This window comes from Triturus cristatus, chromosome 2_1 (assembly GCF_964204655.1).
Source record: "Triturus cristatus chromosome 2_1, aTriCri1.1, whole genome shotgun sequence".
Lineage (NCBI taxonomy): Eukaryota > Metazoa > Chordata > Amphibia > Caudata > Salamandridae > Triturus > Triturus cristatus.
Window position 1 is genome coordinate 4,179,854 of NC_140581.1, and position 26,941 is coordinate 4,206,794.

At 44.6% G+C, this 26,941-nt stretch overlaps 1 long non-coding RNA gene across 1 annotated transcript in view; it reads left to right on the forward strand.

The window, feature by feature from the left end:
- Positions 1 to 12,364: 12,364 nt before the first annotated feature.
- Positions 12,365 to 26,941, forward strand: part of LOC146863587 (uncharacterized) — a 46,221-nt gene continuing 31,644 nt past the window's right edge. The window contains exon 1 of the long non-coding RNA XR_014969016.1: positions 12,365 to 12,398. This is a non-coding gene — a long non-coding RNA (uncharacterized LOC146863587). The remainder of the gene's footprint in view (positions 12,399 to 26,941) is intronic.

Below are 26,941 nucleotides of genomic sequence, written 5' to 3' on the forward strand. Positions count from 1 at the left end.
ATCAATTGACAGTGCAAGTTCCACACTCCGTGGAAGTTCTTTTAAACCGAACTCAGACTCAGCACTTGACTATAGCACGACTGACAGGTTACGAATTAACATTGTTTCAACCACACATAGAAATCAGACGCTGTAGTACATTAAATCCTGCCACACTTTTGCCATTAAGTGGAACAGACCCATTGGCACATGATTGTATTGAAGTCATTACTATTACGACGAAACCCAGACAAGACTTGACAGACATTCCATTACCAGATCCAGACCTGACACTTTATGTGGATGGTTCATGCAAGAGAACAAGTACAGGAGAGTTAGTGGCCGCTTACGCAGTCACGACAGACACCGAAGTTATTGAAACGAATTGTATTGACACATTATCAGCTCAAGCAGCAGAGCTCATCGCTCTGACACAAGCCTGTATTCAAGCCAAAAATAAAAGAGTCAACATATACACAGATTCACGTTATGCATTCAGAGTTGTACACGACTTCGGAGTCCTTTGGCGAGAGAGAGGTTATTTAACTTCTCACGGTGCCAACATTCAACACGGTCCCCTCATTCAAGCCCTGTTAGATGCAATACATCTGCCTACTGCGATATCTATCATGAAGTGCAAGGCCCATACAAAAGTCACCGATATCATTTCCCAGGGTAACGACGTAGCAGACCGAACAGCTAAGCAAACAGCACAGAATCGAACTCATACAACTGACTTGACAAAGACAATAGTTCCGACATCCACACACTGCATGACAGTTAGGGATCCCGCCCTTGATGTAATTGACATACAGACACATGCTACACCAGAGGAAATCAAGAAATGGACTGAACTAGGAGGGATCCAAACAGATCAGGGATGGATGGGAAAATCTACATGGTTTCTCCCCGACTCCATGGTTCAAGTTATCATTAACACAATACATAGTCCAGCGCATCTAGGAGAGAAAGCTATGTTAGACAGTATTCAAAACATTTGGTTTAATAAACACCTACGAGCTGCAGCCAAACAGAAAGTGCGTACTTGCATGATTTGTTGTCAGTTCAACCCAGGTAAAGGCGTTCCTGTAGAGCAAGGTGGATTTCAACCTCCCGATCACCCTTTTGAAGTCCTCCAGATGGATTATATCCAGATGGAACGTTGTCGAGGATTCAAATATGTTCTCGTAGTTGTATGCGCACTTTCTCGTTGGACAGAAGCATATCCAGTCTCAGATTACACTGCCCCGACCACTGCCAAGCAGCTGGTTCGTGAATTTTTCCCACGGTATGGTTTGCCCCGTATCGTGTACTCAGATAACGGTCAACCGTTCTCATCCGAGCTAATGAAACACATTTCACTCCTGTTAGGCTATCAATGGAAATTCCACTGTGTCCGGCATCCCGAGGCAGCAGGTCTCGTGGAACGTCATAACCAGACTCTGAAAATTCGACTTTCTAAAATCTGTAGAGAGAAAGGCGTCGACTGGATAGTAGCTTTACCAGTTGCACTCTTTTACATGAGAATGATAGCACATTCTCGAACAGGGCTATCCCCGTACGAGGTGGTCTTCGGTAGGCCACCAAATATGTGGGGGACGCCTATACCTCGTAAAATCACTGATGTTGATTGTAATATGCTGACAGATTACCTTGCTTCCTTGATGTCTGCACTACAATCTTGCCGTTCACAGGTAGCTGCAGCCTTTCCCGACAACACCGAGGTGAAGCCCCATGAAGTGGTTCCCGGAGATTTTGTTTTTATAAGAAATTTCGACAGGAGGAGCCCGCTGGAGCCTCGCTGACAAACGCCGAAATTAGTACTTCTGACCACGAGGACAGCAGTGAAGATCGAGGGTCGCAAGGGTTGGCTACACTCGAGCCATATCAAGAAATTTCATGGACTGCCTTCTGATTTGAACTCTCAGCCCTACCCTCCTCCACAGACTGACTCAAAACTCCCCCTGGTCGAGAAAACTGCTTCCCAAGAATATAAACTGAAACTAAGGTCTAGCAAGTCAGACAATTTGATTGTTTAAGTCCTCTCCTAGGTGAATCGGTTAAATTAGTCTCTGACATGTATCCTCTAGACCGAAATCGAGAGAGAGATAGACAGAAACAGCTCAAGAAACGTGCATATTGTAAATCACTTCATAGTCACTGTATCGTGACATTGTTGATTATGTTTTTTCTAAATCTTCTGATTATTGCTGCAAGTATACTATTGCACATATACTATCCTATTTTCAAGCGTGCACACTCTGCTTACAATGTTACTGCCGAACACTCTTTTAGCGAATTACCTCCACATGAGTTGCCCTACAGACTTGCGCTGCGCAACAACACATTCATTAGTATGTTACATCACTCCCATCAGGCCAACAACGCTACAAATTGTTGGATATGTGGCCGACTCCCTCCTTACCAGAAATACAAGGGAGTTCTGCCCCTCTTTCCGTATCCAGTCACACACAATGGTTCCTGTGGCGCATGGTTTAGTTTGATTAATTCTTTAGATTTAAATACCGTAGTTTACCAGAGCAACTGGGTATGGGGAAACCTGAACTTAGTTTTGCTTAAAGCCTGCTACCCTAACAAGGAGGGACTTCCCAAAAGGACAGGAACTGATCTAGAAAATGAAGTATATGGGTAAGGTAACTTTACACTTAACCTCATGATTCTGAATGTTGAATCCGAAGCTGCACTAGTCTTGCCTGCTATGTCCGTATTACCAGTCAAAGGTGAATTATGTGTAAGAAAGAATGGTTCAGTACACCTGGGTCATAGTAAATGTACCACTGTGATCGAATTCAGTGACCAAGGCAAGTCTACATTTAGAGCTTCCCGTCATTCCTACTTCATTTGTGGTCATACCGCATATATACGTTTACCTCTAGATTGGGATGGTACCTGTTACATTGCATTCCTTCTGCCACCTGTTTTCCTAGCCCCTCCTGATTATCATAGAAATACCCATCTAGTACACAATAGACCCCGAAGAGATCTCCCGATTGTCGACTACACTGAAACAGCATGGGAACAATACACAGACTTCAATAAAGGTCTCTTTCCCTACATAGGTGTTGTCTCTAATAGTAAACTGATACGCAGATTAACCAGAACCCTTGAAGCAGTAGTGAATGAAACTACCTCTGCCCTAAGCAACTTAACAGAGGAGCAGTCTGCGATGCGGATTGTTGTTCTCCAGAATCGTCTTGTCCTTGACATCATCCTGGCCGATAGGGGCGGAGCCTGTAGAGTCATCGGATCAAGTTGCTGTGTTTTCATTCCAGAAAACGCGCCATCAGTATATAAAGCCATAACGCGTCTTCATAAGATTGCAAGCCAGATACACCAGAATCCAGGCACCTGGACGTGGTCCGGTTGGTTCTGGAGCGTGTTGTCAGCCTGGGGATGGAAAGTCCTATCCTTCCTAGGTATTGGCCTTCTCATAGTATTCAGTTGCTGCCTGTGTCTACAATGTGGACCAGCGATTTGCGGCCTGTGTGCCACATCATGTATTCCACGTTCAAGTTCTCATTCAAAATCCCGGAAGAAGAAAGAAGAGCAAATGATGTTACATGAACAGATTGATGGATTCCTGAGGATCGATATCTCATGAAGGGTCCGTAGGGGACAAGGAGGGAATGAGGAAATATGAATTTTTATGATCAATTGTGTCCCCTATCTTAGACCCCAACGGCTCCATGTACATGCTACAAGTACATGTATGTTCCCTCCACTTCAAGCTATGAAGACGCAAATACAATTGTGTCCAACGTTAACATGTCCTCTTTCAGATCCACCATGAATGGGTCGAATATTCCGTTCCTAAGTATGCCTTGCCACCGTCTTTATATGGTGTACTTTTCACGTTTTTCAGCTCTGGCAATTAGGCCCTGAATTCTGCCATCGAGCTTTTCCTGCCTTCTGCCTCTGAATGCTCCAGCCTGGACCTGCATCTGTATCCATGACCTTTGTCTTACTTCCTGCGCGGCTAACGGTGCCTGGCCCGGCCTGTTGCCTGCCAAGACTGTATTCAGCCTTCAAGTTATCTGCTCCGCTCCTCGAGAAATGCATTCCTGTCTAGTAGTTTAGGTAAACATCCTTCCAGCTACAGAGCAAAGGGCCCGGCCTTACTGTCTCCGTGCAAGTAATTCATGGCTCCTGTTACCATGGTATGCCCATGCCCCCTCGCATCTCATGTAGACACGTAGACGCTTATACACGCACTAGTAGTCAGTATAGGATAGCCTCTGCCTGAGAGACCTTTCCTTCCAGATAATACAGTTCCTTAAACACAAGATGTTAGATACGATTTGGGATTAGGTTGTTCTGACATCCCAGACTTCTGTCTCCTCATGTAGGGCTAAATGTCAAGTCCCCTTAACCCTCCAGTTACATGTCAATCACACGTCATGCTACTGTGCGCGCATCTCTGCCATGTATTTCTGCTGACTTTGCAGGATTCTCTTATGGATCCACCCACCTGTGTCATCCTCAGAACAACGTTTCTAGTACACGCCCCTATGCACGCCTATTGTAACGCCTTTCTTCATTACGTATGTGTATTCTTATCTCTCTTCTCAGCTGTCACGCCTTCTGCATATGTCTTTACTGTAATGCATTGACTATATATATATGATAACCTGTCAATAAAGTATTGCTCTATCCCTTCCCGAACCTTCGTGGTGACGGAATCCGATTGCCTGGTTCGAACCAATTCCTTTGTAAGGAATAAATCCCCTTTTAAAACCTCAAATACCACGGATTCTGCCTCTTATTTTTACTGAGTTATTCTTATTGAATTTTACCGCATAAATTAAGTCTAGGTAATTAAAATTTACCACACAATGCCTCAGAGTACGGCTTAGGGGCTGTCTTATTCCAAATAGATTCCCATGGACAGGAAAGGCCTGTTATGTACATCCTAGTGGAAAAGAAATATGCAGTAGTGGAGAAAGACGCCTTAGTCATTAAATGTGCCATTGAATCCCTGCCGTATTACCTTGAAGGCAGAGAATTCAACCTGAATATGGATCATGCCTCACTCGAGTGGCTCTCTCACAACGAAGGGCATTATGATAGAATTCTACGCTTGTTTTTAGCATTACAATCCTTCCAATTCACAACACACCATAGGAAAGATCAAAACAATACTGATTACCTGTCAAGGTATCCTTTGGAGCCATTTCTTGCTAGCAAGAAAGTTAGGGAAGTGGGATAGAAGGAAACCCATAGAGAGCCCCTTGACTTACCTTTCTTATCCCAGTACTTCCTCCACGATGGGGAACGCCAATGACACCCTTCCTGGAACAGAAAAGAACAAAGGGTTAATCCTGCTGACGCAGACTCTCCGACACAGGAAGGTGACAGACCCACCAGTCCTGGGTACCAGGCAGAGGTGAAAGGGACATCATTTTTTCGTGAGAGGGAGCGGAGGAAGAAGACTGAAGTTGGAGGAACCCAGAAGACACCGAGGACCTAGGAACCAGGATAAGCTGGAAAAACCAAGAGGACACGACAACGGGAGGAGTCGAGCAGAAGAAAACGACGATGCTGAGGCTCCAGAGGACTGTAGTGAAGAGTGGCTGTAGTGATGCTCGGAGCGCCTTGTAGTAATTCACAAGTTCTTTATTCAAGATAAATATACGAAAACAGGTGAGCGCCAGGATACACCTCCACCTCATATCCCAGACTGACTGCAACTGCCCAGAACCCGAATGTCACTCACCTAGTGACATTCCATGCACGCACACACTCACCTTAAAGGTAAATCTAAACCACAAGACACACGACACTAAAGTAGGACACAACACATCCCCCCCTTAATAACAAACAAAACAGACAACCAACTAAACCAAAATGCAAAACAAACAAAACCAAACAACAGCTTTCCCCCACATACATAATGGGAACACAAAACACAAAACAACCGTACTACACAATATACTCCTTGAGCCAACTAGGCAAAATCCTTTTTCTTTTGCCTAGCCCCATGCAACCATCACCAGAAATGACATTCCCCTGTGGAGGTATTGTGACACTTCCCTGTGGAGGTACCGTGGCTGGCTGACGCAACATAGACCCTTCCCCCTCTGTAACAGAAGAAGTATCCTTGGCACCCCCATGATGTAACTCATCCTCCTGAACCACCTCACAGTCCCGTACACCTTCCGCAGCTAGCTGCGACTGTAGATTACTATTCTCAAAATAATCCTCCACCCAGTCAAAATCTTCCCTTTGATCCTTCACATGATTACCTCCATCTTGACTACCAATCACAGCTATGTCTTTCAAATTCCACACCTTCCCATCATTTAATCTAACAGAATTCCTCAAAACTTCCATTACTTGCTTGGGTGCCTCAAATTTGCTCTCTCCTTTAACAACTTTGAACGGTTTCTTGACCCGTACCCAATCACCAACCTCAATATTCGCCTCCTTAGCACCATGGACCCTATCATAATAAACCTTTGCCCTTGAATGTACTTCTTCCAATCTTCCTCGTACATCACTAGGAGACCAAGGGAGACATTTTAAGAATAGGCACAGATTCTTTCAAAGGAAGCAAGCTAAAAATGAGACTGTGGATGATTGGTTAGATGACTTGAAGAAATTGGCGATAGATTGCAAGTTTGGTGATCTACACGATGACTTAATTAGAGATCATTTGGTCATGCACAATAACAATTCGCCTCTACAAGACCATTTATGGGTTAATGGTGATGCACCACTGGAGGACGTGCTGGCCATAATGAGGAAGTCAGAAATGTCTGGGAGATGTGCGACGGTGGTCAAGGCAGCAGAGAAGGATCCGGAAAAGGCGACAGAGGGAGTATTTAAAATACAAAGTAAAGCTAAACCCAATCTTCAACGTACGCAAGGGAGATGGACAAACCAACCCACGAGGAACCAAGGGAGAGATTTTAAGACTGAGGAGAGAAGATGCTATCGTTGCGACAGCAAAGAACATTTAGCCTTTAGCAAAATGTGCCCGGCTTTGAAGAAAAAGTGTTGTATTTGTGGGTTGTTAGGGCATTTTAGCAAAATGTGTCGTAGGCGCAGCAACGTAAAGTACATATGGGACGATGATGAGGAGGATGGTGATTGTGAGGAAGAATGTGTGAAGAGTGTGAGGGGAAACTTCATGTTGAACATAGTGGATAATTCTATGGATGGGAAACCTATTTGTGAGTTATCCTTAGGTGGAGTTAAGGTAATGGTGTATGCGGATTCAGGATCACCGTACACAATTATAAATGAAGAAATTTGGAAAGAAAAATTTGTAGGGAAGATCGGGAACCATTTAAACAAATCAGATGTGAATCCCGTGAGTTATACAGGAGAAAAAATTGACATGTTAGGATTCAGGTGGTTGACATTCCTATTTAAAGGGAGATCCACAAGAGGAAAATTGTATATAGCTAAGAGGGGACCGTCAGTTTTGGGATGGTTCCATCAAAAGGATCTGCATATAATTCTAGACCCTAATAGTGTGGAAAAAGTGCTGATAATGGATGAGTGCAGTAAAGTGGGTGAAATGTTGAGCAGAAATTTCGTAAGGTGTTCGGGAAAGACTTAGGGGAACTTAGAGGGTTTGAGCACAAGATAGTACTGAGAAAGGATGCACAACCTAAAGTTTACAAAGCAAGACCCATTCCGATATTAATTAGGGATGAGGTGAAAAGTGAAATACAGAGTTTGTTGAGTAAGGGGGTTATTGAAGAGGTGGAGACATCGGAATGGATTTCTCCGGTTGTAGTTGCCCGCAAGTCCAACGGAAAAATCTGTTTTTTTTTTTTTTAAGTTCTTTGCATGCTGCCGCTCCAAATCCCATCCTAGTCACCAATTGTAGTGATGCTCGGAGCGCCTTGTAGTAATTCACAAGTTCTTTATTCAAGATAAATATACGAAAACAGGTGAGCGCCAGGATACACCTCCACCTCATATCCCAGACTAACTGCAACTGCCCAGAACCCGAATGTCACTCACCTCGTGACATTCCATGCACGCGCACACTCACCTTAAAGGTACATCCAAACCACAAGACACACGACACTAAAGTAGGACACAACAGTGGCGTCCACCAGAAGAAGAGAAGAAGTTATTTTCAGGAAACAAGAAACCAAGGACATTGCTCAGTTTGTCCACCCACCCTCATAATAAATCACCAAGATTGAGAAGCACATTAAGCCTCCTCGATTCTTTTTCCACCCGTCCCTCCCACAACGAGATATTGCAGACTTGAAATGTTCTGCCTTTGAGGAGGCAAGTGAGTAAATTTAGAGCATTGTCTTTTATTCCAGCTTTACTCATTCTTTGTGTAAGTATCTCATGGTCAACCGTATCAAACGGTGTGCTCAAGTCGAGGAGGATGATGTCAGCGGATCCTCCCTGGTCCATGAGCAACTTTAGCTCCTCTGTGACTGCTGAGAGGGCGGTTTTTGTGCTAAGTAGTAGGTGGAAGCCCGCCTGTGTGGTGTGCAGGAGAGAATTTTCTTCTACAAATAGAGAAAGACTTTGGTAAATGTGTTGATCTAAAATCTTCCCTGTAACAGGTAAACAGGCCTATAGTTCCCAGGGCATGAGGAATCAAGAAGGCTTTTCTTTAATAGTGGTTTAACTGCAGCGTGTTTCCATGTGAGAGGGACTAGTACTGTGTTAAGTGAGAGATTGAGACGATCCTGTTGTGCTGGGAGAATAAATTCTGCGCCTTGAAGGAGTATGTGGAACATGGGGCGTGACTGAGATGTCGGCGAGCACGGACGTGCAGAGCTGAGCTCTTCTCTGGGCCCGCCATAAAATCCTTCATAACTACTGACCTGGCCGGGCAAATGAAGCGTGCCACACAGCTGTGAAATTCTGCCTGCCAAGCCCTCCCTTACAACCAAAAACCAGATGCAAAAGGGGCCACTGTCAGTGCCCGACATCGCCTCGCTCGAAGCCGCGGACCTCAAGTGTCGGCAACCCGCCCAACAGCACAGCTGATCGGCTTACGTCGGGTGCTCTGCCCTCTTCCAGGGGCGTGCAAAGAGGGGAGCATATAGAGCTGGGGACGCCGCCAACCTACTTTGGATCTGCCCAGGGTTCCATGTTAAAATATCGATTGCAAAAATATAGTTGAAAAAAATATCGATGTAAAAATATCGATTACAAAAATATTGAATTCCTATACTTAAACAGGTAAGTACAATAATATCGACTCAAAAATATCGATGTAAAAAATATAGATGTAAAAAATATCGACTTAAACAAATAACCTAAATTAAAATAAATTAATTAAAAAATATTAATATTATTAACAAAATAAATACAATTTAATATATATTTAAACTAATCATAACAAATAAACTTAATTTATTAAATATAAACACACAAAAAATTTACATATACATATATTTACTTAAATACATTTTATTAACTATTATCTTTATTTAATTTATACACTTTTTTAATTATATAAAAATAAAACAAACACATATAAATAATTTAAAATAAAATATTCTATATTTAATTAACACATTAAACTATTTTAAAAAAAATAATACATACATTTAATAACAAAATAAAAACATTAGTAGTTAAAATGTTGGATAGCGAAGGGGTAAAAATTACTATTCCCACTCTAGTGAGTGCAATAGTAGAAAAAGCGCTGGATAGCGTAGGGGTAAAAATTGCTATTCTCACTCCAATGAGTGCAACAGTAGGGAAAGCGCTGGATAGCGTAGGGGTAACAATTACTATTCTCACTCCAGCGAGTGAAACATTAGGGAAAGCGTTGGATAGCGTAGGGGTAAAAATTACTATTCTCACTCCAATGAGTGCAACAGTAGGGTAAGAGCTGGATAGCAGAGGGGTAAAAATTACTATTCTCACTCCAGTGAGTGCAACAGTAGGGAAAGTGTTGGATAGCGTAGGGGTAAAAAATACTATTCCCACTCCAGAGAGTGCAACAGTAGGGAAAGTGTTGGATAGCGTAGGGGTAAAAATACTATTCTCACTCCAATGAGTGCAACAGTAGGGAAAACGTTGGATAGCGTAGGAGTAAAAATTACTATTCCCACTCCTAAGAGTGCAACAGTAGGGAAAGCGTTGGATCCCAAAACAATAAAAAATAAAACCATCAACATTTTTATTACATTTAATTTCCAATATTAACATAAGTAATATATACATTTAAATACATTATTATTAATAAAAGAAAATAATTACCCATTATTTAACAATATAAAATCCACAACACACGCCTACAATTAATTACACAATTAAATGTAATAATTACTCATTAATTAATGAAAATTAATGTATTATTTATTAATTAATCAATAAAAAATTAATTACTTACCACCTTTCACACCACTTACACATATTATCACCAAAACACACACCTAAAATTAATTACACAATTACAATTAATAATTAATAATTAATTGATGCTAATTAACTTAAAAGTATTTAATACTTAATCAATAAAATGTTTTTATTAATTACCACCCTTCACACAATTTACACACATAAACACCGCAACACACACCTAAAATGAGTTAAGAAATTAACCTAATTATTTATTAATTGACTAATTGAAATTAATTAACAACTAATTATTAAACTATTATTAATTAATCAATTAACACATTAATTATTCAATACATTTTTATAAAATTAAATTACTTCCCACCCTATTCCCCTATAAACCCACAACCCGCTGCAGAGCTAAAAACGCAGAATTAAACTTAAAATAAATTAATAACTAGTAAAACTCTAAAACATATAATGAAATAAAAAACAATTCTCATTAAAAACACTAAAATACATAAAATTATTAATAAATTGATATTTTTGTGAACTATATTTTTGTAAACAATATTTATTACAAAGATATTCATGTAATCGATATTACTTATCTGTCAGTCGATATTCTTGTCAATCATATTTTTGTTCTCGATCTTTCTTATACACGATATTTTTGCGGCGATATTTCTACTCTGCACCCTGCCCAGGGCTCCGGTGGTCCACACTCCGCTGCCAAAGTTAGGCTGGGCTATGAGCCCTACTTGGGAGCGCACCCGACCGGTGTGCAGATTCCGGGGAGCCCTATGACACGAGAGTACCCGCTGTGGAGGAGGTTCACACGACTTGGGGCATGACCAGAAAGGACGATCTCGTAGAAATAATGTACGCATAGTGGATCTGCCGGAACGGGCGGAAAGCCACAGCATGGAGCTCTACTTGGAGTCCTGGTTCTCCACAGATATCCTCCAGGGCAAGAGCTCGAAGTTCTTCTCGGTTGAACGAGCACACAGGGTGCCGAGGGCCCCCCATGCCCAGGCAATGCCCCCAGGTCTGTGGTGGTGAGACTATTCAACTACCAGGACAGGGATCACATTCTGCCGGTAACTAGAGCCCGCGGCCCATGGCAAGTAGAGAATGCAAAGGTGCACATCTACCTTCGGGACCATGAAATACAATATTCACTGCAATATGCAGCCAAGTTGCGTATTCGCTACAAGGACAGCACCGTCTTCTGCACCACTCCAGAGGCCTGGGCTTGGATAAACCAGCATGGACTCGCTCACACTCCACCTGCTGCTGTGGCAGAACCTCACCAGTCATGGAAACTGGTGCGTGCACGCGGGGGTCGTGGCAGGGGTAAGGTGCAGCGCCCGCAAAGGCCCAGCTGACTCAAGAGTGTGCACAAGCTTTAAAATAGGCGGAACACATCGGCGGCCCCACATCCCCCCAAAGATCAGAATCCAACTCAGACGCAGCAATGGGTCCGCAGCATGCAGCACTGTCGGGGGGGCCTGGTCCTCACCCCACAGACTGCGGAGGAACTTGGCTTATCTCTTGGGGGCTATCTGCGAGCGTAGTGCGGAACATTTTCTACCCACCACCGATGCAGGGGACGGCGTACCTCTCAATGTGTCTGCCGTATATTGCAAATAAGAACACTACCGGTGTGAACTATATAAGGCGGCCAACTGGTAGTGCCATAGGGAACAGCTGTGCCCCCCCCCGAGAGCGATAAGCAGCTGATATAGCACCTTTATATTTCTCTGTCTCTCTTCCCCCCTCTCCTCTCCCTTTTTAGGTCGAGGACTAACGGTCTGCCGAAGGCAGAACCGGAAGTCGGAAGATTTAATGTTTTCTAGAGTGGCTATTTAACCCGCCTCTCTTTTAGCTTCTCCTCCATTGGCTGGCTTCCTAAACGGAGGCCAGCTATTGGAGGAGAGAGCCGTCCCTCCAAATAGGCTCCGTCTTTTTCAGATTCGGGGGCGTGTTCCTTGCTGTTCTTTCCACTTTTTAGCCACGCCCTTTTAGAACAGCTGGAACACGCCCCCGAATCCGAAAAAGTTACGATTCTTCCATCCGCCATTTTATTGCTGTCCTCTGGCCGTGAGGATCTTCGTGCTGTTGTGAGTATAGTTAAGGCATTTCGCCTGTTTGTTCCTCCTTGCTCTTTTTTTTTCCAGTCGCCTTTAGCAAAGTCAGCCGTGTCAAAGTCAGCCGTGTGTTTACTTTCGGCCCGTGAGGATCTTCGTGCTGTTGTGCGTTTAGTTAAGGCATTTTGCCTGTTTGTTCGTCCTTGCTCTTTTTTTTTTTGTTCCAGTCGCCTTTAGCAAAGTCAGCCGTGTCAAAGTCAGCCGTGTGTTTACTTTCGATGCGAAAATAATCATGGGGGTGCCTTTGCAGTACCGCGCTTGTTCAGTACATATTTCGTCATGGACGTACTAGCCCGTAACTTACAGTCTTAAGCGTCTCTTTAAATCACCGCGGTGGCCCAATAGCATTTCTCCTAATGCGATATTTTGAAAATCGTACTACTGCACCCTGGTCTGAGTTGTCACTGATACACTGATAATCGTCTTGCTGTGACCCGTGTAATGACGTGTTTGTTTTAGCTTTCCTTGTGTTGTTGTTTGCCATGACCTTCTACGTTCTATGTGTATGCGTGGATTTTTGGACTATTGACTCGTCTCCTTTCTAGGTAAACTATTTTCACTTTAAATTGTGTCCGCAATTTGTTTGTGTCTCGCGTATTGTGCCCCCTGTTTTTGTGTGTCCGCAATTTATTTGTTGGTTCCGTCTTTTGGCCCGTGTCTTGGCGTCTTCCTTCCTGCATGGCCAGCTTTGGGCGTCTTGGATGGTTGGCTTTTGTGATTACACTTAGCCCTTTTGACCTTTTATTGGTGTCCGCCATTTGTTTTGGGATCGCGTTGCACGGCATGGCCGCACTTCTCATGCCCGTGTTAAGCTTAAGCGTCTCTTTAAATCACAGCGGTGGCCCAATAGCATTTCTCCTAATGCGATATTTTGAAAATCGTACTACTGCACCCTGGTCTGACTTGTCACTGATACACTGATAATCGTCTTGCTGGGACCCGTGTATTGACGTGTTTGTTTTAGCTTTCCTTGTGTTGTTGTTTGCCATGACCTTCTACGTTCTATGTGTATGCGTGGATTTTTGGACTATTGACTCGTCTCCTTTCTAGGTAAACTATTTTCACTTTAAATTGTGTCCGCAATTTGTTTGTGTCTCACGTATTGTGCCCCCTGTTTTTGTGTGTCCGCCATTTATTTGTTGGTTCCGTCTTGTGGCCCGTGTCTTGGCGTCTTCCTTCCTGCATGGCCAGCTTTGGGCGTCTTGGATGGTTGGCTTTTGTGATTACACTTAGCCCTTTTGAACTTTTATTGGTGTCCGCCATTTGTTTTGGGATCGCGTTGCACGGCATGGCCGCACTTCTCATGCCCGTGTTAAGCTAGTGTTGCGTTAGTCATCTCTTACAGCCTCGTGATCATCTCGTGTTTCCTGGCTTCAAGGTAAGTTCGTTTTTTTCGAAAAAATACTAATCTATATAGTTTGTGGTTTGTTATACGTTTCTATGATTTTTGTGCTCTTTGGAAATATTTCGCATTTACAGAAAACATAGCAGTGCCACATATTATGGTACGGATTGTCTGGCTCTTAGGCGAAAGCGATTTTATATTAATATTCTTGTCATGTTTGTGGTGTGTGGCGGGGTGGTGGGAACAGACTCTACAACCAAACCAGTGCGTTGTAACGAGGGTTTTATTTTAGTCAACAGTGTCCTTTGACGTGTTATTCGTCGTCTCGTATTCGACGCCAGGGGAAGGCTTCTGCGATGAGGCTCCAGATTGAGTGTCTCCTGTGTAGTCCTCCCTTCGTAGCTTCGGGACTTGCTTCCGTCTTCTGGGGAAGCTCCGGGGTGTTCGGCCCAATGAAGCAATGCAAGACAAGAAGAGACCAGGTATTAGGACACCGAGCCGTTCTGTTATCAATCGGGGCCGGGAGTGAGGGAAACCAAGTGCTCTAGTGCTCGTGGTACCGCAACTAGGTGAGTTCGTGCTCAGTGAGGGGAGGGGGGGGTGTAGAGCTCACTAGTACGGTGGTAATTACTTTCAAGGCGGTGGCTGCGTCTTCCTTCCCACCCAGCCCGCTACTTTCCCCCGTACCTGCTCAAGCCACGCTCCTCCCGTGGGAACGTGGCGGGGCGCCTCGTAGGATCGTTGGCCTCCTGGCTTGTCGCGGTCGTCTCCACTCCGCTCGGCTCTCTGGTCTTCGGTCTCTTCTCCACGTCGCTCCTCTTCCCAGCTCCTCGTCTTTCTCCACTGCAACACTCCGTCCGCCTCCGGGGAATCGCCGTTCGTCGTCTTCCGGGTTTCCTCTGTTTTTATCCCGCCCTCTGCCAAGACGTCATCAGGGGGCGTGGTTTCGTCCGTGAAGTAGGTCGTTTTAAAGGAGCCCGGTCCCGACTCCGATGTCCAGTCCTGGGATGGGTAGGGATACCACGCGTCCTCTGCTGAACGGTCCAGCGGCTGCTGTAGGGGAAGAGAGGGCGGTGAATCCCACCAGTTCCAGTCTGTCGAGGCGGCGCTCTCGTCCCCGCCACACACCTCCCCCCCTGGATTCTCCCGATCGGGGAGAGGAAATACTCGGGACAGGTAATCCGCATTCCCGTTCTCCTTCCCCTTCCTGTGTTGAACAGTGAAAGCATAAGGCTGGAGGGAGAGGAACCAGCGAAGTATTCGGGTGTTTTGACTCTTGTTTTGACACATCCACCGGAGGGGTGCGTGGTCAGTATAAAGAATGAACGGTTTGCCCTCTAGATAATATTGTAATTTGTCTATGGCCCACTTGATTGCTAGACACTCCCGTTCTATTGTTGGGTACCTGGTTTCTCTAGGGAATAGCTTACGACTGATATACAGTATTGGGTGTTCCAACCCATCACCCCCCTCCTGGGACAACACCGCCCCTATGCCTAGGTCAGACGCATCTGTGGCCAGAATAAAGGGTTTGGAGAAGTCAGGTGTTACTAAGATGGGGTGGGTGGTGACAGCCGTTTTGAGACTGCTGAATGCGTTCAGTGCCTCCTCACTGGGATTTAGAAGCTCTCGGGGCTTTACATCTTTTCGTAGGAGATCCGTGAGGGGGGCTGCTAGGTCCGCAAAGTTGGGTATGAAGCGGCGATAGTAGCCTATTAAACCCAGGAACGCCCGTATTTCTTTCTTGTTCCCAGGGAAGGGGGTCCCCTCGATGGCTCGAACCTTGTTCATTTGGGGTGTGATGGTGCCTTCTCCCAACACGAAACCCAAATAGTTCACGCTGTGAAAAGCCGCTCGGGATTTTTTTGCGTTGACATGCAGACCCGCCTGTTGTAGAGCTTTGAGTATGGTCTGCAGATGTCGTAGATGTTCGGCCCAGGTGGTACTATAAATGACGATGTCATCTAGATAGGCTGAGCTAAATGTGTGATATGGCCGGAGTATGGTATTCATCAAACGCTGGAACGTGGCAGGCGCCCCATGGAGGCCAAAGGGTAGAACCGTGAACTCGAAGAGGCCTTCGTCCGTGATAAAGGCCGTCTTCTTCCTGTCTGATTCTCTGAGAGGCACCTGCCAGTACCCCTTTGTGAGGTCCAACGTGGTGATATACTTTGCTTCGCCAAGTTTTTCGATTAGCTCGTCCACTCGTGGAATAGGGTAGGCATCGAACGAGGATATGGCATTCAGCGCTCTAAAGTCCATGCAAAATCGCCTCGACCCATCCGGTTTCGGGACCATCACAATGGGGGAGGCCCAATCACTCTTTGAGGGGCGGATAACCCCAAGCCGTAGCATGTCGTCTACTTCTGCTTTTATAGCTTGTCTTCGGGCCGCAGGGATACGATACGGCCTTAACTTAACTCGTTTTCTGGGTTGTGTTTCGATGCTGTGTTCCACCAATGTCGTTTTCCCAGGGATGTCCGAGAATATATCCTGGTAGGGTAACAGCGTCTCTTCTAGGTCTTTCTTCTGCTGTTGTGTCATTTCCTCATTGATGATCAACTCGTTCAAGGTGCTTTGCTTGTTGCGGGTGGGAATAAGAAGGTTCAAAGCTTTTGGAGGGGGCCCAATCCATTTCTTTAATAAGTTTATGTGATACGATTGTACCTTGTTTGCCGTCACCTTCAGGCGGTAGGTCGTGTCGCCTATGGTATCAACCACTTCGTAAGGCCCCTTCCATTCGTGTTTCCCTTTTCCTGCGATAGGAGGAAGTAGGAGCAAGGCCCAATCCCCTTTCTTTAAGGAGCGCAGCTTGGTCCCGCGGTCATAGGTTTTTCTTTGTTTTTCCTTCTGTTTCTCCAAGTTGGAGTACGCCAGGTTTCGCAGTTTGCCTAACTTGGACTTGAGGTGCTGTGTATAGTCTAATAAGGACCGTTGTTCTTGCTCTTCCTCCCTCTCCCAGGCATCCTTCGTAATTTCTAGTAAGGACCTCGGTTGTCGCCCATATAAAAGTTCGAAGGCGGAGTAACCGAGGCTACTCTGTTTCTGGGCTCGTATGACATAGAGCGCCAACGGCAATAGCCTATCCCAGTCCGAACCTTCTGTAGCGAGCATCTTCTTCAGGGTCGTTTTCAACGTTTGATTATAGCGCTCGACCAGCCCATCTGTTTGGGGGTGGTACACTGATGTGCGCAGGTGATGTATATTTAACGTTTTGCAGACTTCCCTCATTAGCCTTGATGTGAACGGGGTGCCCTGGTCCGTGAGGACCTCTTTCGGGAACTCGACTCGGGAGCATAACTCAATGAACTTCTCCGCTATATGTTCCGTTGTGGGAGTCCGCAGGGGAAAGGCTTCTATGTACCGGGTGGCGTAGTCCACAAGTACTAGCACATATACGTGACCCCTGGTAGACTTGGGTAAGGGACCTATCAGATCCATGCCGATTCTTTCAAACGGTCGGCCTATGGTGGGCATAGGTCGCAGGGGTGCAGCGGGTGGTCTCTGTACATTCTGTTTCTGGCATATCTCACAGCGCTGACAGTATTCCTGCACGTCCTTGTAGATTCCAGGCCAATAAAAATGTCTAAGGATGTTGTCGGTGGTCTTCTCTTTCCCGCTGTGTCCGGCCGTCAGGTGGGTATGTGCAAAGAACAATACTTGTTCCCTAAAGGACATCGGTACCAGCAACTGGGCATCCCCTCCCTCCTCCCCTTCCCTATACAGGAGGTCCTTTGTGATCCTAAACCGGGGATACCTTCTCGGATCCTGATCGTGGGTGGCATGCGCGCTCTCCCACGCGTTGACCAGCGTGGGATCACTGGCCTGCGCGAACCGAAAGCTGCGGTCTAATACCCACGGGTCCGGGGAGAGTAGTGCAGGTACAGAATGGGGCCCGGAGGAGGGGGGAAGAGACAGGGACCTTTGGAATAAGGACAAGAATCCTGGATTATCGACTCCCAGTATCATGTCTTCTGGAAGGGAATCCACCACCCCCACCCTTACCTTATATGGTTCCATTTCTGCATGAGTCAGGGTCACTTGGGCAAGGGGGTAGGGCCTAACATCCCCGTGAACACAACGTATGTACACTTGGGCACCCGGAACATACTGTGAGGGAAGTACCAACCTCTAGCGAACCACGGACTGTCTACAGCCTGAGTCTAACAGGGCCTGAACCTTCAAACCGTTCATCCTTACACTCACGTAGAAGGAAGAACCAAATTCGGCAGAATACAGAACGGTCCGGGGGAGGTATCCGACCTCCATTGGTTCTTCTGTGGGTTTTCTTCGTGGGCAGAGTCTTGCTATGTGACCCCATTCACCGCAATCAAAGCACTGGGGTCCCCGGGTCGGTGGTCCCTCCATTCTCATAGGCCGGAGTCGGGGAGGCTCCGGTGCTGGCTTCGCCTTCCTCTCCGCTTTTATCGTTGATGGACCTTTTGCATTTTTCTCGGTGTCCCACCCTAAAGTCTTTGGCTGGGCCCGAGCATAGTTAGCGGCCATTTCTATGGCTTGATCTAGAGTAAGTCCTGTGTGCTGCTTTAGCCACCGTTGAGTTGCATAGGGCAACGAGTCCATGAACTGCTCCATGTATATTCGGTTCATTATTTCCTCCTTCGTGCTGGAGGCCGGACGTAACCACTTGTCGGCCGCCATTTTTAACCTGAAGAACAATGTCTTTGGATTTTCCCCAGGGGAACCCCGTTCTCTCCTGAATCGAAGTCGATAGGCTTCCCCATCTAGCCCCAGGTGATCTAGGATGACCTCCTTAATGGTCGTGTATGGGGAGCTCCCTGTGGGGTTGGCGACCTGATACGCGAACTGCGCCTCCCCTGATAAGAGGGGGGCCAGGAAGAAAGGCCATTTATCCTCAGGCCAACCCAAGGCCCTGGCGGCCCTTTCAAAGTTCATGAGGAAGACGTCTGGATCCTCTCCGGACACATATTTTTGTAATGCCATCCCTGATGGGTTTGGAAGGGTCGGGGTTCGGACCTCCACAGGATGTGAAACCGTAGCCACAGGGCCCACCTTCTGGAGACTCTCGATCTGTGCCGTTATGGTGTTTTGGAATTGTTCTCTATCTGCTTGGGCCGATGTCATCTGCCTCTGCACAGCCCATTCCAGCTTTTCTTGCCCCTTGATGAGGTGTTGGATGAGAGCGTCCATCTCGGTACTACAGACAGACTGTGATGGTAATCCCACTTCTGACACCAGTTGTGGCGGGGTGGTGGGAACAGACTCTACAACCAAACCAGTGCGTTGTAACGAGGGTTTTATTTTAGTCAACAGTGTCCTTTGACGTGTTATTCGTCGTCTCGTATTCGACGCCAGGGGAAGGCTTCTGCGATGAGGCTCCAGATTGAGTGTCTCCTGTGTAGTCCTCCCTTCGTAGCTTCGGGACTTGCTTCCGTCTTCTGGGGAAGCTCCGGGGTGTTCGGCCCAATGAAGCAATGCAAGACAAGAAGAGACCAGGTATTAGGACACCGAGCCGTTCTGTTATCAATCGGGGCCGGGAGTGAGGGAAACCAAGTGCTCTAGTGCTCGTGGTACCGCAACTAGGTGAGTTCGTGCTCAGTGAGGGGAGGGGGGGGTGTAGAGCTCACTAGTACGGTGGTAATTACTTTCAAGGCGGTGGCTGCGTCTTCCTTCCCACCCAGCCCGCTACTTTCCCCCGTACCTGCTCAAGCCACGCTCCTCCCGTGGGAACGTGGCGGGGCGCCTCGTAGGATCGTTGGCCTCCTGGCTTGTCGCGGTCGTCTCCACTCCGCTCGGCTCTCTGGTCTTCGGTCTCTTCTCCACGTCGCTCCTCTTCCCAGCTCCTCGTCTTTCTCCACTGCAACACTCCGTCCGCCTCCGGGGAATCGCCGTTCGTCGTCTTCCGGGTTTCCTCTGTTTTTATCCCGCCCTCTGCCAATACGTCATCAGGGGGCGTGGTTTCGTCCGTGAAGTAGGTCGTTTTAAAGGAGCCCGGTCCCGACTCCGATGTCCAGTCCTGGGATGGGTAGGGATACCACGCGTCCTCTGCTGAACGGTCCAGCGGCTGCTGTAGGGGAAGAGAGGGCGGTGAATCCCACCAGTTCCAGTCTGTCGAGGCGGCGCTCTCGTCCCCGCCACATGGTGTCATTGCGTTTATTATTTTTTTTAGGCTCATACAATTGATTTAGAGGTTGCAAAACAAATATCCGTAACATTTGAACAATTTCTTTATAATTTTGTCGAATGTGCTTTTCGCTGCCTTTTATACGTCAGGGTGTGGCACGTATTTAAATTAAAGTACACGGACGTTGGGGATATCTTCACAGAAGCGATAGAAGTAAGTGCTGCATTTGCTTATTTTATTTTCTATGCGTTTTGAATTGTTTTACTAAATTGTATTTCTTTTAACTTTGTAGCTGTGGGCCGTATTTTGACGTTTTCGTTCCGGCATGGACACCTTTGCCAGGCGTCAATGGACAGCTCTGCGTTTCCAGGTAACCCATTTGGCCTTTCATTTGTGTCCGCCATGTATTTGTTGGTACCGTCTTGTGGCCCGTGTCTTGGCGTCTTCCTTCCTGCATGGAGTGCTTTGCCAGCCGTGAATCGCCAGGTTTGCGTTTGTAGGTAACTCATTTGCTATTTTTGTACTAATCTGGACTTTTCTTTACTTTCAAGGTGTGCCCCGTGCTTTGGCGTTTTCGTTCCTCAATGGGCAGCTTTGGCCGTCATCGATGGACGGGTTTGCGGTTACAGGTAGCCCTATTTCATTTTTTATTTATTGGTGTGGGCTATTTGATTTAAGGTCGCGTCTTATTGTGAACATTGTCTTGCTTTGGCCGCACTTCTCATGCCCGTGTTAAGATAGTGTTGCGTTAGTCATCTCTTACAGCCTCGTGATCATCTCGTGTTTACTGGCTGCAAGGTAAGTTCGTTTTTTACGAAAAAATACTAATAGATATAGTTTGTGGTTTGTTATAAGTTGCTATAATTTCCATGCTTTTAGGAAGTATTTCGCAGTTACAGAAAACATAGCAGTGCCACATATTATTGTACGGATTGTCTGGCTCTTATGCGAAAGCGATTTTATATTATTATTCTTTTCATGTTTGTGGTGTCATTGCGTTTATATTTTTTTTGAAGGCTCATACAATTGATTTTGAGGTTGCAAAAAAAATATCCGTAACATTTGAACAATTTCTTTATAATTTTGTCGAATGTGCTTTTCGCTACCTTTTATACGTCAGGGTGTGGCACGTATTTAAATTAAAGTACACGGACGTTGGGGATATCCTCACAGAAGCTATAGAAGTAAGTGCTGCATTTGCTTATTTTATTTTCTATGCGTTTTGAATTGTTTTACTAAATTGTATTTCTTTTATCTTTGTAGCTGTGGGCCGTATTTTGACGTTTTCGTTCCGGCATGGACACCTTTGCCAGGCGTCAATGGACAGCTCTGCGTTTCCAGGTAACCCATTTGGCCTTTCATTTGTGTCCGCCATGTATTTGTTGGTACCGTCTTGTGGCCCGTGTCTTGGCGTCTTCCTTCCTGCATGGAGTGCTTTGCCAGCCGTGAATCGCCAGGTTTGCGTTTGTAGGTAACTTATTTGCAATTTTTGTACTAATCTGGACTTTTCTTTACTTTGAAGGTGTGCCCCGTGCTTTGGCGTTTTCGTTCCTCAATGGGCAGCTTTGGCCGTCATCGATGGACGGGTTTGCGGTTACAGGTAGCCCTATTTCATTTTTTATTTATTGGTGTGGGCTATTTGATTTAAGGTCGCGTCTTATTGTGAACATTGTCTTGCTTTGGCCGCACTTCTCATGCCCGTGTTAAGATAGTGTTGCGTTAGTCATCTCTTACAGCCTCGTGATCATCTCGTGTTTCCTGGCTGCAAGGTAAGTTCGTTTTTTTCGAAGAAATACTAATAGATATAGTTTGTGGTTTGTTATAAGTTGCTATAATTTCCATGCTTTTAGGAAGTATTTTGCAGTAACAGAAAACATAGCAGTGCCACATATTATTGTACGGATTGTCTGGCTCTTATGCGAAAGCGATTTTATATTAATATTCTTTTCATGTTGGTGGTGAAATTGCGTTTATTATTTTTTTAAAGGCTCATACAATTGATTTTGAGGTTGCAAAACAAATATCCGTAACATTTGAACAATTTCTTTATAATTTGGTCGAATGTGCTTTTCGCTACCTTTTATACGTCAGGGTGTGGCACGTATTTAAATTAAAGTACACGGACGTTGGGGATATCTTCACAGAAGCTATAGAAGTAAGTGCTGCATTTGCTTATTTTATTTTCTATGCGTTTTGAATTGTTTTACTAAATTGTATTTCTTTTATCTTTGTAGCTGTGGGCCGTATTTTGACGTTTTCGTTCCGGCATGGACACCTTTGCCAGGCGTCAATGGACAGCTCTGCGTTTCCAGGTAACACATTTGGCCTTTCATTTGTGTCCGCCATGTATTTGTTGGTACCGTCTTGTGGCCCGTGTCTTGGCGTCTTCCTTCCTGCATGGAGTGCTTTGCCAGCCGTGAATCGCCAGGTTTGCGTTTGTAGGTAACTCATTTGCTATTTTTGTACTAATCTGGACTTTTCTTTACTTTCAAGGTGTGCCCCGTGCTTTGGCGTTTTCGTTCCTCAATGGGCAGCTTTGGCCGTCATCGATGGACGGGTTTGCGGTTACAGGTAGCCCTATTTCATTTTTTATTTATTGGTGTGGGCTATTTGATTTAAGGTCGCGTCTTATTGTGAACATTGTCTTGCTTTGGCCGCACTTCTCATGCCCGTGTTAAGATAGTGTTGCGTTAGTCATCTCTTACAGCCTCGTGATCATCTCGTGTTTCCTGGCTGCAAGGTAAGTTCGTTTTTTTCGAAGAAATACTAATAGATATAGTTTGTGGTTTGTTATAAGTTGCTATAATTTCCATGCTTTTAGGAAGTATTTCGCAGTAACAGAAAACATAGCAGTGCCACATATTATTGTACGGATTGTCTGGCTCTTATGCGAAAGCGATTTTATATTAATATTCTTTTCATGTTGGTGGTGTCATTGCGTTTATTTTTTTTTTTAAGGCTCATACAATTGATTTTGAGGTTGCAAAACAAATATCCGTAACATTTGAACAATTTCTTTATAATTTGGTCGAATGTGCTTTTTGCTACCTTTTATACGTCAGGGTGTGGCACGTATTTAAATTAAAGTACACGGACGTTGGGGATATCTTCACAGAAGCTATAGAAGTAAGTGCTGCATTTGCTTATTTTATTTTCTATGCGTTTTGAATTGTTTTACTAAATTGTATTTCTTTTATCTTTGTAGCTGTGGGCCGTATTTTGACGTTTTCGTTCCGGCATAGACACCTTTGCCAGGCGTCAATGGACAGCTCTGCGTTTCCAGGTAACCCATTTGGCCTTTCATTTGTGTCCGCCATGTATTTGTTGGTACCGTCTTGTGGCCCGTGTCTTGGCGTCTTCCTTCCTGCATGGAGTGCTTTGCCAGCCGTGAATCGCCAGGTTTGCGTTTGTAGGTAACTCATTTGCTATTTTTGTACTAATCTGGACTTTTCTTTACGATCAAGGTGTGCCCCGTGCTTTGGCGTTTTCGTTCCTCAATGGGCAGCTTTGTCCGTCATCGATGGACGGGTTTGCGGTTACAGGTAGCCCTATTTCATTTTTTATTTATTGGTGTGGGCTATTTGATTTAAGGTCGCGTCTTATTGTGAACATTGTCTTGCTTTGGCCGCACTTCTCATGCCCGTGTTAAGATAGTGTTGCGTTAGTCATCTCTTACAGCCTCGTGATCATCTCGTGTTTCCTGGCTGCAAGGTAAGTTCGTTTTTTTCGAAGAAATACTAATAGATATAGTTTGTGGTTTGTTATAAGTTGCTATAATTTCCATGCTTTTAGGAAGTATTTCGCAGTAACAGAAAACATAGCAGTGCCACATATTATTGTACGGATTGTCTGGCTCTTATGCGAAAGCGATTTTATATTAATATTCTTTTCATGTTGGTGGTGAAATTGCGTTTATTATTTTTTTAAAGGCTCATACAATTGATTTTGAGGTTGCAAAACAAATATCCGTAACATTTGAACAATTTCTTTATAATTTGGTCGAATGTGCTTTTCGCTACCTTTTATACGTCAGGGTGTGGCACGTATTTAAATTAAAGTACACGGACGTTGGGGATATCTTCACAGAAGCTATAGAAGTAAGTGCTGCATTTGCTTATTTTATTTTCTATGCGTTTTGAATTGTTTTACTAAATTGTATTTCTTTTATCTTTGTAGCTGTGGGCCGTATTTTGACGTTTTCGTTCCGGCATGGACACCTTTGCCAGGCGTCAATGGACAGCTCTGCGTTTCCAGGTAACCCATTTGGCCTTTCATTTGTGTCCGCCATGTATTTGTTGGTACCGTCTTGTGGCCCGTGTCTTGGCGTCTTCCTTCCTGCATGGAGTGCTTTGCCAGCCGTGAATCGCCAGGTTTGCGTTTGTAGGTAACTCATTTGCTATTTTTGTACTAATCTGGACTTTTCTTTACTTTCAAGGTGTGCCCCGTGCTTTGGCGTTTTCGTTCCTCAATGGGCAGCTTTGGCCGTCATCGATGGACGGGTTTGCGGTTAGAGGTAGCCCTATTTCATTTTTTATTTATTGGTGTGGGCTATTTGATTTAAGGTCGCGTCTTATTGTGAACATTGTCTTGCTTTGGCCGCACTTCTCATGCCCGTGTTAAGATAGTGTTGCGTTAGTCATCTCTTACAGCCTCGTGATCATCTCGTGTTTCCTGGCTGCAAGGTAAGTTCGTTTTTTTCGAAGAAATACTAATAGATATAGTTTGTGGTTTGTTATAAGTTGCTATAATTTCCATGCTTTTAGGAAGTATTTCGCAGTAACAGAAAACATAGCAGTGCCACATATTATTGTACGGATTGTCTGGCTCTTATGCGAAAGCGATTTTATATTAATATTCTTTTCATGTTGGTGGTGAAATTGCGTTTATTATTTTTTTAAAGGCTCATACAATTGATTTTGAGGTTGCAAAACAAATATCCGTAACATTTGAACAATTTCTTTATAATTTGGTCGAATGTGCTTTTCGCTACCTTTTATACGTCAGGGCGTGGCACGTATTTAAATTAAAGTACACGGACGTTGGGGATATCTTCACAGAAGCTATAGAAGTAAGTGCTGCATTTGCTTATTTTATTTTCTATGCGTTTTGAATTGTTTTACTAAATTGTATTTCTTTTATCTTTGTAGCTGTGGGCCGTATTTTGACGTTTTCGTTCCGGCATGGACACCTTTGCCAGGCGTCAATGGACAGCTCTGCGTTTCCAGGTAACCCATTTGGCCTTTCATTTGTGTCCGCCATGTATTTGTTGGTACCGTCTTGTGGCCCGTGTCTTGGCGTCTTCCTTCCTGCATGGAGTGCTTTACCAGCCGCGAATCGCCAGGTTTGCGTTTGTAGGTAACTCATTTGCTATTTTTGTACTAATCTGGACTTTGCTTTACTTTCAAGGTGTGCCCCGTGCTTTGGCGTTTTCGTTCCTCAATGGGCAGCTTTGGCCGTCATCGATGGACGGGTTTGCGGTTACAGGTAGCCCTATTTCATTTTTTATTTATTGGTGTGGGCTATTTGATTTAAGGTCGCGTCTTATTGTGAACATTGTCTTGCTTTGGCCGCACTTCTCATGCCCGTGTTAAGATAGTGTTGCGTTAGTCATCTCTTACAGCCTCGTGATCATCTCGTGTTTACTGGCTGCAAGGTAAGTTTGTTTTTTACGAAAAAATACTAATAGATATAGTTTGTGGTTTGTTATAAGTTGCTATAATTTCCATGCTTTTAGGAAGTATTTCGCAGTAACAGAAAACATAGCAGTGCCACATATTATTGTACGGATTGTCTGGCTCTTATGCGAAAGCGATTTTATATTAATATTCTTTTCATGTTGGTGGTGAAATTGCGTTTATTATTTTTTTAAAGGCTCATACAATTGATTTTGAGGTTGCAAAACAAATATCCGTAACATTTGAACAATTTCTTTATAATTTGGTCGAATGTGCTTTTCGCTACCTTTTATACGTCAGGGTGTGGCACGTATTTAAATTAAAGTACACGGACGTTGGGGATATCTTCACAGAAGCTATAGAAGTAAGTGCTGCATTTGCTTATTTTATTTTCTATGCGTTTTGAATTGTTTTACTAAATTGTATTTCTTTTATCTTTGTAGCTGTGGGCCGTATTTTGACGTTTTCGTTCCGGCATAGACACCTTTGCCAGGCGTCAATGGACAGCTCTGCGTTTCCAGGTAACCCATTTGGCCTTTCATTTGTGTCCGCCATGTATTTGTTGGTACCGTCTTGTGGCCCGTGTCTTGGCGTCTTCCTTCCTGCATGGAGTGCTTTGCCAGCCGTGAATCGCCAGGTTTGCGTTTGTAGGTAACTCATTTGCTATTTTTGTACTAATCTGGACTTTTCTTTACGATCAAGGTGTGCCCCGTGCTTTGGCGTTTTCGTTCCTCAATGGGCAGCTTTGTCCGTCATCGATGGACGGGTTTGCGGTTACAGGTAGCCCTATTTCATTTTTTATTTATTGGTGTGGGCTATTTGATTTAAGGTCGCGTCTTATTGTGAACATTGTCTTGCTTTGGCCGCACTTCTCATGCCCGTGTTAAGATAGTGTTGCGTTAGTCATCTCTTACAGCCTCGTGATCATCTCGTGTTTCCTGGCTGCAAGGTAAGTTCGTTTTTTTCGAAGAAATACTAATAGATATAGTTTGTGGTTTGTTATAAGTTGCTATAATTTCCATGCTTTTAGGAAGTATTTCGCAGTAACAGAAAACATAGCAGTGCCACATATTATTGTACGGATTGTCTGGCTCTTATGCGAAAGCGATTTTATATTAATATTCTTTTCATGTTGGTGGTGAAATTGCGTTTATTATTTTTTTAAAGGCTCATACAATTGATTTTGAGGTTGCAAAACAAATATCCGTAACATTTGAACAATTTCTTTATAATTTGGTCGAATGTGCTTTTCGCTACCTTTTATACGTCAGGGTGTGGCACGTATTTAAATTAAAGTACACGGACGTTGGGGATATCTTCACAGAAGCTATAGAAGTAAGTGCTGCATTTGCTTATTTTATTTTCTATGCGTTTTGAATTGTTTTACTAAATT